This window comes from Melospiza georgiana, chromosome 5, assembly GCF_028018845.1.
Source record: "Melospiza georgiana isolate bMelGeo1 chromosome 5, bMelGeo1.pri, whole genome shotgun sequence".
Classification (NCBI taxonomy): Eukaryota; Metazoa; Chordata; class Aves; order Passeriformes; family Passerellidae; genus Melospiza; species Melospiza georgiana.
In genome coordinates, this window is record NC_080434.1 from 27,366,309 (window position 1) to 27,378,660 (window position 12,352).

Below are 12,352 nucleotides of genomic sequence, written 5' to 3' on the forward strand. Positions count from 1 at the left end.
GTGCAGCCAAACCATGCTGGGCTTTAATTTTGAGCATCCCAAGCTGTGTCAGGCTGTTGAACCACTGGTGTGGAAAGAGCCATTCACACCTGTCCATAGCAAATGGGAGAGAAAAGGACTCATTCTTCCATGGTCCAGCAGCTCCCAAAGGAAACATCACAGACTCTCAGAAATGAGGAGTCACAAGAACTCATTAACTCTGCAAGCTGAGTGTTGAGGCAGGACTGAAAATCCCATCTCAGTGCTGACAGATGCTCAGTGCTCAGTGGGGGCAGAGGCAGCAACGATGTCTCCTGTACAAATGGCTCAAGCATTACTTAATTTCTTTGTGGTGCACTTTCTTCTCATGGTGCAGAGACAGAATCTCTGCCTCTTACAGAGCCATGTGAACCAGCTTGTTCAAACGAATCTGCAGATGTCTGGCTAAGCCCACAAGAGCAATACCTGTCCTTAGCATCCAGCTATTTTCCTGCTCTCCCAATTGGAAAAATCTCCACGGCATCACCATGAAAAGAGCAGTCAGATGAATGCAAAAATGTGTAAGAGCCTATCTGCAGCTCTCATGTCTAAAAGAGCAAGTAGGAACCTTTACATCCACGTGGGTATTTTGCATTTGAGTTGTATTTTGTCAGCCTTCCCAGACGGATGTTCTTGACAGAGCTGAAACTGTTACTTGATCTAGCACTAAAACAGGCAAATAGGCAGTAGGCAAAGCATCATTCATTTTCCAGGATTTCTGTTACTCTAGGGAGTATTCCCTGTCATTCTGGGAGACTTTCTTTACTACATAAATAAGAAAAAAAAACAAAAAAAAAAAATAAAACCACATAGAAAACTAAACATAGAAAACAACATAAAAATGTTGAGGTCAATAAAAAGTCAAAATCGCAGATAAGAAAATAAAAAGATGCCTTAGTCTTAAGCTAAAGTTCTCTTATAAAACTATAGTAAAAATATAAAATATATATCAAACTCTTTTTATTATAACTCATAAAATGCATTAGAGCAATGTAACATTCTAACTACAGCTATAAGTAAAAGCACTAGTGCTGAAGCTAACAGATGTTAAAGTAATTATGATCTAATAAGGAGCTTAAACAAAAAAAAGAAATAAAAAACGTTGCCCCAAAAATAAAAGAAAATCTCTGTTTCTCAGAGATAGATGAAAAGAACTTTTATGCTAAAACAGCTTATCCTTAAAATAGTACCCCATAAGTTAACATAAACCATATAGAAACTATAAGAAATCTATAAAGTATAAAAAAACCTTTCACACTGCAAATAAATTTTCCTTTCCCAAGCATCTAATTTGCTGACATTAAAACCACAAGAAAACTATTTCTTGTAGAAAAATCTCCATAGCATAACAAGAGACACCTCTTTCCCTAAAAAAACTAAAAAAAAACTATTCTAAAAATAGCAAACTAACTAAAAGTCTCAAATTTTGTCTCTTTACATTTTCAATTTTAAAAAATGTTCTAAAAGTTTTATTCTAATTCTTATTATTCTGTGTTTTAATTCTATTAATAAGGTTTTCTTTATGCCCTTTAAAGTTTTAAGCCTGCTTTGCTCTCCTCCTAATTCTCATCTCACAGCCAAAAAAATAAATAAATAGTTCTAATATGTGCACTGGCATTTAGCCAGCATTAAACCCACTATGTTAATTAGTGTTTTAGCCAAAAATCTCAAATTAGCAAATCAAAACCACTTCACTTACACTTACTACATGTGTGTACCATGCTCCTTTGTGGGCTTCCTGCAGTATTTTTGCTGGAAAAGAAGAAGAATCCTTTCGTAGTGCACCAATGTCTGCTTTTTCTCTCAGCTCCTCTGTCTGATCTTGGTAGCAGATTTTTCCTGCTTAAAGGGAAGGCATGTCCTAAGCTGACACTTCATACTCCAAGAACTGATAAAGTTCAGTGAGGGTTTGGTGCCAGCAAGGGCATCATTTGATACCCACTGACACTTCATCATCATTACACCGTGCTGCATAAAGCTACTGTGGAATAGGATTTTTTCTTTCTCCTTCAGCAGAAAGTTTTAGCTACAGCATGACCCAAAAGGAGATCTCACAGTAAGCCAAGTAAATGCAGTGTCCTCCTTTCATGGAGATTACTCTTCAGGAAGAAAAATGCAAAAGATACTGTGAATAAAGCAGCTGGTTTTTATCAGCTATTTATGTAGCCAAAGAAGTCTGAGTGCCAGTGATTCTGTGGGGCCAGATTGTCTGCTTTGTCCTACTGCTTTTCTCCCCTGTCTTGTGAAGTCCAGAGGCTGGAAAGGGAAATGGTTCTTAGGTGGGCTTCCAGCTGCAGGGGAAAACAGCATCTGGAGCCAGTGTATTCCAGGAAACAATAAACCAAAATATCTGTTGGTGTTACAGCAGGATCTTCTGCAGGCCCCCAAGTCTGGCCTAGTGGTCAAAAGATTAAATAACTTTGCTGGCATTAACAAGTCCTTATTGTCTGACAACTCACTAGCATTTACATATGGAATGCCTCACTGCTTTTTAAATGAGTTTTTCTTGGCAGAAAGCTATATGTAGGAAGTCAGAAATAATTAGGACTGGGAGAAAATTATTTCAGAAGGAGTTAGACTTTCCCTTGTCCTTTTCTCCTTCAGATGGTTCAGAGAAGTTGAATTCTGCTTTTCCATTAAAAAAGTTAGAAAAGCAATATGGAGTATTCTATGGAGTATTCTATTATTCTATGGAGTAATAGAAAAGAGAATCTGGTAAGAAATGAATTGGCACCCCTTTCCTGAGGCATGTCACATAATTGTAGCCAGCAGTATTGGACAGAAGGAAGTGCAAGCAATAAAACTTTAAGTCACAGTAGTTTGTTTGACTTGCATATGTTGAATTTCTTATGCTGCCTAAGAAGCTCCACTCAGAAATCCCACAGTTTTTTAAGGGAGTCAGAGATGTGCTGCATCTGCTACCAAGCTTTAGAGAAGATAACATCCAATGCCAGCAAGAGTAACCTAGTAGGATGACAGCAGAAGTTTACAAAAACAATAATCAGTTAGTAAGAAAAGTTTAGAAAAATAGCATGTGAAACATGAGATAAAACAAGTATTGGCTGCATCCAATGTGTTTCTTCGTCTGCTGTTGCTAAGGCAACAATCTATTCTGATGCTAACAATGAAGAACATTACTGTTTCTCCTTAATTTCTGTCTGAGCAAACATACAACTCTTACGGTACTTCTTTCTGTTTGGCAGTTCAGGATCAGGCCTGGAGGAAGCAGCAGGTGATACTCCTTGATCCCTGTGTGACTCAATTTGATAACCAGCAGAATTGGAATTCAGAGGCTGTTTGCCCCCCATAAAAAAGTGCTTACAGCATTACATACTCTCAAGCAACCTCACAGAGAACAGGTCTCATGTGAAGATCCAATCTGAATTTGGAAGGTTGAGCATTAAGGAAACCTCATCTGTGAATTTCTGTTTCAACAGGTTTACTTAAAGATGCAATACATGTTGAGCTGTTTTTCACAAAAGATTAATGAAAATATATTCTGGAGCAATATTCACAGAGTATGTCATTAGTAGATTAAGTTTCAAGAAAAAGGTAAGTGTATGATGAGAACAGTGCACCACAGTGTAAGCTTTTTAACAGATAGAATTTTGCTTTCCTCATACAAAATCAAAATCAGATTCATCCCAAATAGCTGCTTTCATAATACAGATTTTCAGGACACAGTATAAGTATTTTTGATGTGCTATCAGGTTGTTATAATTAAGAAACAGTCATTCACCAGCTTTAGAAGTGAAGTGGGAATTTATTTAAGTCCATGTATTTGTCTATACAAATTACATTTCATATAATAGTGGCATGCTTGATTGGATTATTTAAATGCTGCTTTTCTTCTCAAAGAAGAAAACTCCTTCCATTTATTAGCTGCCGTGGGAAGCCATAGTTACACAATGTCTTGTGAAGAGTGCCAGTTGGTATATCAGTAGTTAGCTGGTTTTCAGTGAAAACAAGTGAAGAAGGCACTCCAGTTATCCAGCATGACTGAGAGAGCCTTTTCAGTTAAGTATTACATGGCTGGCCTGCTCAAATCCCTTATCTGCAGCCTGCTACTTTTGAGTTGAGTTTTAAAAATTGCAGAGGTCCTGTTTGAGTGGGAGGAGGGCAGGGTGGGTGTTTGTCCCTCCCACTCAAGGGGAGGACACTGACATTGCAGGGGCAGCCCTGGCTGTTCTTTCAGTGTCCCTCTCTCTCCCTGTAAGCCCTTTCAGTCCACGAACTTTCCTGATTTCAGCTGATGCCTTTCAAGATGTGGATGGGAAACTTTATTCTGATGCAGAGTGCCCTCTTGTGATACAAGTGAAACAAATCCAGAGATCCACATGGGATGGGATGAGGAAAAATGAATGTAGGTTCCCAAGAAAAAATGTGTTTAGATTGTGGCCATACCCAGAAGCCAGCAACTGCTTTGTCTCCACACTCTTCAACTTCTGCCAACATGTGGTGTGAAGCCAATGAGAATTAAGCATCATAATGAACTTTACTGGGGCATATTTCCTGCACAGCCTCACTTCTCTCAGCTTTTTCCCTGGAATAGCTACTTTGTAATTGAAATAAATCTGAAAGCAAGCAGCAATTCAGGTAGGGCACTGCATCCTGTTTTGAACCACCTGGAAAGCTGGTTTCTTTGGAGTAAAGGAAATGAGACTCAGCACCAATGTTATCTTGCTTAATGCCCAACTGAAAAGTGTTCATGTATTTTAAGACTGAAATGAAGTAAAATGCAGAATGAAAAAAAGAAAAGCATCGAGAGCATTATCAGTTTTCTCCCTTTCATTTTACATCCTACTGAGTCAAGATTGCACTCATTGAATGTTTCTATTGGGATTGGCCATGTGTGGTATATGATTCAATGTAAATTTTCTCTTGTAATTCCTTTTTTTCCCTCCTAACTGCAGATGGGGATATGCAAACCCCAAAAAGAACTCTAGTTTTTTGTAAAGAAAAAAGCAACAAGCCTGCCATCATGTACACATTTAATTTTTGGAAACAAATACTCAAGTACTTGGGGAATGAACCCAATGAGCATATTAGAATGGTTATGAATAAATTTATTCTCCCTCTCTCCCCTTTCTCCCAGGCTTGTCATTGATCAATTGCAAAAACATTGGTTCTAAGTGCTGTCTCTTACATGTTGATTTCAATCCCATTCTTGCTGCTTCTCTCAGTCCATTCATTTATCAGTTTGATATCACATTGCTTCAGCAACCTCCTGTAAGCAGACGAGTCATCGAGTTTACAATTTGGAATTTACTTGGTTATAGAACAAATTATATAATGTAGGTAAGCTCATGGCAACAGGCTGGCTCCTGCTTTTCCAGCAGCAAAATGGCCCTAAAACAGTTGTCTGAAGTTGAGGAAATTGCTTGTCTTGGAAACACATTAAGTTTTGAAGAAACACTGAACAGGGATAGAGACAGACCAGAGCCAGAGGTGGGGAGTATCTGCTCGTCCTTGAGACCAATCTTTTGTGTCAAGTTACATTTGCCTCGGGCTCTTTGGGCAAAAGAGCTTTGTATACTGAGAGATTCATCTGATGTCACACCTATAAGCCAGGGTGTTGCACATGTAGATTAAGACACTGGAAAGAACCAGGCACCTCCAGCACTTCATCGCCTCTCAGGTGAAGGGATCTCACTCTTTTGCTGTGCTTCCTGGAAAAGATAAAATTAGACTTGATCCCACCTTTAGCAGATGGAGTATGGAGTATGGAGTACGGAGTATGGAGTATGGAGTAGTCCCTGACCCTACATATTTCTTTCAATTCATAGAATAAATATACGTGTCCTAGTGCACAGTATCTCAGTGGGAGAGCTTGAATACCCTTCCAGATGTGTCATGCACTGAAGGATCTGTGACTTAAGTAAGCAGTTTTCCAGCATGAACTAAAACAAAGTGATGTATAGCTCTTTTCCCTTCTTGCACTACAGAGCCAAAGCATACACAAAATGTATCCCAGAAAAAGAGGGGCCAGAGACTGCAGGCACATGGAAGTGGTCCAGAAAGGACCACACACATTGTCTGGAAATATTCCTGCTTCCAACTGCTCCTGGCTGTCTCAGGGACGAGTGGGGTGCAGTTATCTGGCTGCAGAACTGACTGAAGCCATTCTTTGCCCTGTGGGGCATCTGTGTAGCAGATACTGCCTGGGGAGGTGTCACTTGCCCTGCTGGAAGTGACTCCTCTCCTGCTCTGAGCACACTTGCATGGCAGAAGTGACTTGGGCACAGTCTGCCCTTTCTTCTAAACACCCAGGACCAGCAGGTCCCTGAGGCTTGAAAAGGGGAGAAAATGAGTGACAAAGTAAAAGGGGAACAAAACTGAACATAAATCCTTGCTGCTTAAACAGAATTTGTTTTTTTCCTATCACTGGGCCAAAGTGTAAGAAGAAAAGATCCTGCATCCCTCCCTCGTTTGGCTTCCCTCGTTCAGCTGCCATCACCAGCTCTACCACCAGATGTCTGCACCCAGCAGAAAACCAAAATGTACACTGAGAGGAGCAGCTGGGAAAAGAAATGAAAAGAGGTAAAAAGTGACAGGGAGGGAGAGTGCAAAGGGAGCTGTAAGGGTTTATTCCCAGGCCTAGACACCGCTGAGGCAGGGTGATCCAGGTGAGCTTTCATTCCACAGTGCAGGACTGTATTCCCACACCAGTGATGTTGAGCTGAGCTGGATCTCTTTGGAGAGTGCTCAGGAAAAGGGAATGCTCAGAAGCAGTGCTGTGGCTGTTTAACCTGGCTGCTCAAACTCACGACTTGATGGGCAGTCCTGCAGGAGAACTTTTTCAATGTAAGGATAAGACCTGGGTCATCACCAGAAAAGGTTTGCAAGCAAAAAGTAATCACAGTAGCAGGATGCTTTGAAATGTGATATGTGATATGTGATAGTTGAACAAGAAAAAAATGTGTCTTTTCAAAGTGTGATAGGTCCCAATTGATTCTAATACTATCTATTCTTTCATGTAATCTAAAGACTGGTTTCTGTTTGAGAATTAAGAAGCAGTGCCATTTCCCTCGTGCAGTCCCTTGTCACTGTCATATTTTCTGGAAAAATACTTTTGCCAGGATTTCTCTCCTGGGAAATTGAGAAACCTCAGAGAAAAGGAAAAGTATTATCTCATTTGCTTCTCCTGTGTTTTTCTGCTTTGGAATGTGGTTGGAGATTGTTTATCCAACATGTGAATTGCTTTTACCTAATGACCAATCATGGTCCAGCTGTGTTGGGACTCTGGAGAGAGTCACAGGTTTTTCATTATCTTATTAAGCCTTCTGTCTGTATCCTTTCTCTATTCTTTAGTATAGTTTTAGTATGGCATAATATAATATAATATAATATAATATAATATAATATAATATAATATAATATAATATAATATAATATAATATAATATAATATAATATAATATAATATAATATAATATAATATAATATAATATAATATAATATAAATATCAATTTGCCTTCTAAGAACATGGAGTCAGATTCATCATTTCCTCCCTTTGATGGGGGACCCTGAAAATACCACAGTCCCTCTTTTGTATGCCATAATCTCTGTTATCATATCTGCATAAAGAGGCTGCTCAAGACATCCTAGCAACATTCAACCTGTCAATCAATTGTAAAGAGAGGCAGCAAAATATGGTGAACTTTGCCCAGTGATTGTTTTAGCAGGATGAGAAGCTATTTTTCCCACAAGGCTGAAGAGAAGGATTTTTTTTTTTTTTTTGCAAATGGGGACAGAAAGAAAAGCAGGATCTCACTTGTTATCTGCTGCCTTCTGAACAGCCACTGTTGGGATCCAGCCTCAAGCCAAGACTGCAGCACCACCTCTTGCCAAGGGTGTTGTCCCAAAAAAGCTTCCCTCACCCAGTGTGCAAGAGGCCAATTTACACGCTTGAGGTATTTATTTACAGTTCTGTGCAGACAGAGGTGTTGGGTGGCAAATTCACAAAGCCAGCACGACAACTACCAAACCTTTTGCTCTTTATACATTTTAGCAAACAAAACATGCTTTCTTTTTTTTTTTTTTTTTTTTTTGACAGCAGTGGATCTTAGATTATTAATGTCCTTTAGGTTTCAAACAATGTTTTTCTGATTGTTTGATTTTTAATTATGCTGCTAGATGAGCCAAAACCACAAGAACAGCCCCACACCCACAATAAAAAAAGCTTTTATTTGAGGTGGAAGGGAAGAAGGGATCAACTCCAAACAAAACATTCTTTCTGGAAGTACGGTGGGCAAGTGAGACTGTGTTGTGTTTCAGGTTGAAGTCCCTCTTCTAGATTACTGATTCAACAGGCTAGTCACAAAATTAGGAGCAAAATTGTTAAAATAAAGAAATACTTCCCAAGGCATGAAAGAAGGAGAAGCACTGTTATTTTCTGTTATTTTCTAATCTCTGTTTGATTTCTACCTAAAAAAAAAAAAAAACAAAACAAAACAAAACAAAAAAAAACCAAAAAAAAAAAACACCAACAAAGCAACATTTAACACCATCAATTTTATTCTGCTACAAAACATGAAAGCAATCTAATCTCCCAAGTTTTCAGGCTCCTGTTCCTCATTTATTGGCTTCCTGCCAATAAATGTCTCATCTATTTCTCTATAAGACAACAGTACAAATGGAGAGGATTAACAACAGGCCACCCCTGTTGTGCTTCACAGGTTTACTGCTGCCCCTGCAGTTTGCAGATAGGACAGTGGTTATTATGGGACATAGGCCTTGTGTGATATGATTGCACAGCTTTTTCTTTCACAGTAACACCAAAATAAGCTTTCCAAATTTTCAAGCTAGCTCGTATCAAATGAAGTTCTAATTTATCTTGACCAAAGCACCCCTAATTTTTCCCAAACATACTGCTACCCTGAAACAAGTTCTGAAGGGATAATAAGGCTCTGTAAGATATCTAAGGAATTTTTAGACGAGGTGTGACAGCTGGACCTGCCCACACAGGTATGAGGCCCTCCAGACAGAGCCCTGCAGCTGACCTCAGTCCTTTCAGGTCTGGAATGCTGATCTCCACAGGATCCTGGGAGGTGAACTTCTGGTGTTCCCGTTACCTTTTTCACCTTACAGCAAAGAGCAACACCCCACGGAGCCCTGGTGTACCACAAATAAGGACCAGGCTCTGGAATCCTGTCTGCATTTCTTATGAACTTTGCTATAGGAGAAGAGGGTGCTGGCAAACTGCCTCGGGGAACTGGAGCCAGTTGCTGCATCCCAGAGCAGCTCACTTGCAGAGGAGTTGCTGGGACAAGTTTTCTCATCACATGCTTCACTGAGCACTACAACATTTCTGATTTGAGGCTGTTCAGCAGTGAAATGTATGTGACCAGTATTTTTTATCATTTTTTCTTTTGGGGGCTGGTCCTGTTAGAATTTATGTGAGCTGCTTCATCCCAGACATGGACAGAGATTGTGGAGCACTGAGATCTGTTGGAACCAAAGGAAGATTTATAAGTGGGCAGTCCCAAAAGGAGAGCGTAATGTGATGGTGGTCACAGGGGTCTTAGCATGAGGCAAGAGACAAGAATGTTGACTCCATGTTTCAGAAGGCTTGGTTTATTATTTTATGATATATTAAAACTATACTAAAAGAATAGAAGAAAGGATTTCATCAGAAGGCTGGCTAAGAATAGAAAAGGAATGATAACAAAGACTTGTGACTGACCGAGACAGTCCAGACAGCTGGGCTGTGGTTGGCCATTAATTAGAAACAACCACATGAGACCAATCACAGATCCACCTGTTGCATTCCACAGCAGCAGATAATCATTGTTTACATTTTGTTCCTGAGGCCTCTCATCTTCTCATCTTTAGGAGAAAAAATCCTAAAGAAAGGCTTTTTCAGAAAATATCATGGCTACAGTGTAATTGTAGAGAAGAAATTGGAGAGCCAGTGTCCTAGAGGCCACAGGTTGGCGTTAGACCAAGTCTTCTTGACAGCATGCCTAGGAGAGGTATGCGTGCAGCTCTTTGCCTGTTGTAAAATCCTTTCATCCCTGGTTTGTCAGGCTATTTGGGTAAGCAAAAGGAGACAGATGTTTTGAATCAACATAAAGATATGTGCTAGGAGAGAATAGCCTTTATGAAATGCTGTACTCTACCAGTAGTCAATGCTGAACATTGCTTCATTCTGGGGCAATCCTGAGTGGATATAGATCTATCCTAGAGCATGGGCCAGCCCCTCGCAGGCTGTGCAGCCCTGGTTGAGGGTCAGTTTGCGAGAGCAAGGGCTGCAGCATCTCTGCAGCTGCGTGCCCGACAGCCGAGACCCGCACACAGAGCGGCAGAAAGCGAACAGGACAAACACCTGAGCTGGGCCCGCGTTACCTCTGTGCCAGGTGGGTGCCTTCAGGAGCCCGGCCCATCTCTGCCCACCGGGCACGGCCCCGCAGCCCCTCACGGCCGAGGGAGGGGCCGAGGGCGGGACGGGCCGGCCCCGCCGCAGCCCCGGCCGCCGTGACGGGAGCGGCTCCGTGCCCAGCCCGGCTCCGCGGGGAGCAGCGCTCCGTGCCCGCCGCCGCCAGCCCCGGCTCTGGGCTCGCAGGTGAGGGCAGCCCGCGGCTCCGGGCGGGCGGGGGCCGGGGCAGGCCGGGGCCGGGGCAGCCGCGGCCTCCCGGGGCGGGAGCGGGTGACAGCGGGGTGGGCGTGCTGGCCCGGCAGCGACCGCATCCCGCGGGCCTGGGCGGACCCGGGTCCGGCTGGCGCTGGGTCCCGGGAACATACCCCGGGCATCTCCCGGGCATCCCCCGAGCATCCCCTGGCATCCCGGGAGTGTCCCCTGGGCATCCCCGGGCATCCCCTGGCATCCCGGGAGCATCCCCCGGGCATCCCGCGGCGGGCGCGGACACCTCCGTCTCTCCCGGGTGGGTTTTGGGTCAGTCCGGTACTCGTCCCCGTTTGTTCAGTGACCTGGAAGGAGCGTGTGAGGTGCCCTGTGGGCAAACACGGAGGAATGAATGCCCTGTTGAGCTTTTTGTCTCCGGAGCTGTGGGTACAGCTGGTCAGGAGCAGGGCTTTAAGTTTTCTGCTTGAATTGGCTGCTGTAATGCTGAATTACTAAAATCACCTGTTAGTGTTTTATTGATTCCTGCCACATCCACGAGTTTCCTACACAAGCGGCCAGTTAAGATGTGGAAACAGGAATCTGTCAGATCTGGCTGCCTCTTTCATTGCCTACTGACAATTAACTGTGCATGTACAATGGGAAGACAGAAGCTGCTAACATTGTCGCTCCAGTGAGGCTGATAGATTATGAACCTCTAACATCACACAGTAAACCTGTTCTGTTGCTGGGTACAATCCCAACAGTAGGTTTTTCTGTCCCTTGGGGCAGTCACTCTGCCATACATAATTTTGAAGTGTGTGGGATATCCTTTATTTGTAATGCAGTGACTGCCGCTGCTTTTAGTAGCAGGGACTGCTACAGTGTGGTGATGTGTTTCCCACAATCTCCTCTCTGTATTGTAACTTTTAGTTTATGTTGATTGTTGTTTGGTGTTGTTTTTAAATATGGTTGCATGCTGAGCTAAGATCTTTGGTTAAGCCATGTGCAGTGACACACAGGTCTCTCTTCAGAGTTATTTGGTTCGGTTCCCTGATGTGCAATTTGTTTAAATGCTCCTGTGCAGTAGATTTGCCTTCATTTCTGACATACTGAGGTGTCCCTGTTAACAGGCTGAAGCATCAGCTGTTCAAAATGCATCTGTGAAATTGGCACAAATGAAAAATATTATTCAAAGTCACAATAAGCCAGACAGAGCTGAGAAGAAAGACTATGTTAAAGAAAACTAGATTTGGAATGAGGTACCATGTCAGCTGTTTCAGTTCTGACCCATTGAAGGCTGTAGACCAGAAGAGAACTGTGCATGTGTTAAAAGTATGGTTATGCTAACAAGTAAAAGCAAATTGCTGAAGCTTGTCATCTGACCAACACACCTTGTCAGGGCCATGTTCTTCTCCAGTTCCAATAAAATGGTGAAGGAGATTATCTTAATCCACATCACTTAGGGTTCAGCCTGAAAAAGGTGTCCTTCATCCATGGGGCAGACAGATAGCTGCTTTGGGCCTGCTGACGCCTGACCACAACAGCAGCACCATCCCTTGCTCCTCCTGCAATGAATGATCCAATGAAACATGCCAAAGATTGTGTCCAAGGAAGAAGGGGGACACTTCCCTGCAAATTTACTGAAGGCTGCTGGTTTGCAACAAGTGGTTGTTGGAGCCATGGGTGTGTTCTGACAGGAGCCCAGGACCATTTGTTTTCCTGGTCACTTTTCATGAGTAGCCTGTGGAAAGGGTTAATTCCCCATAAAAA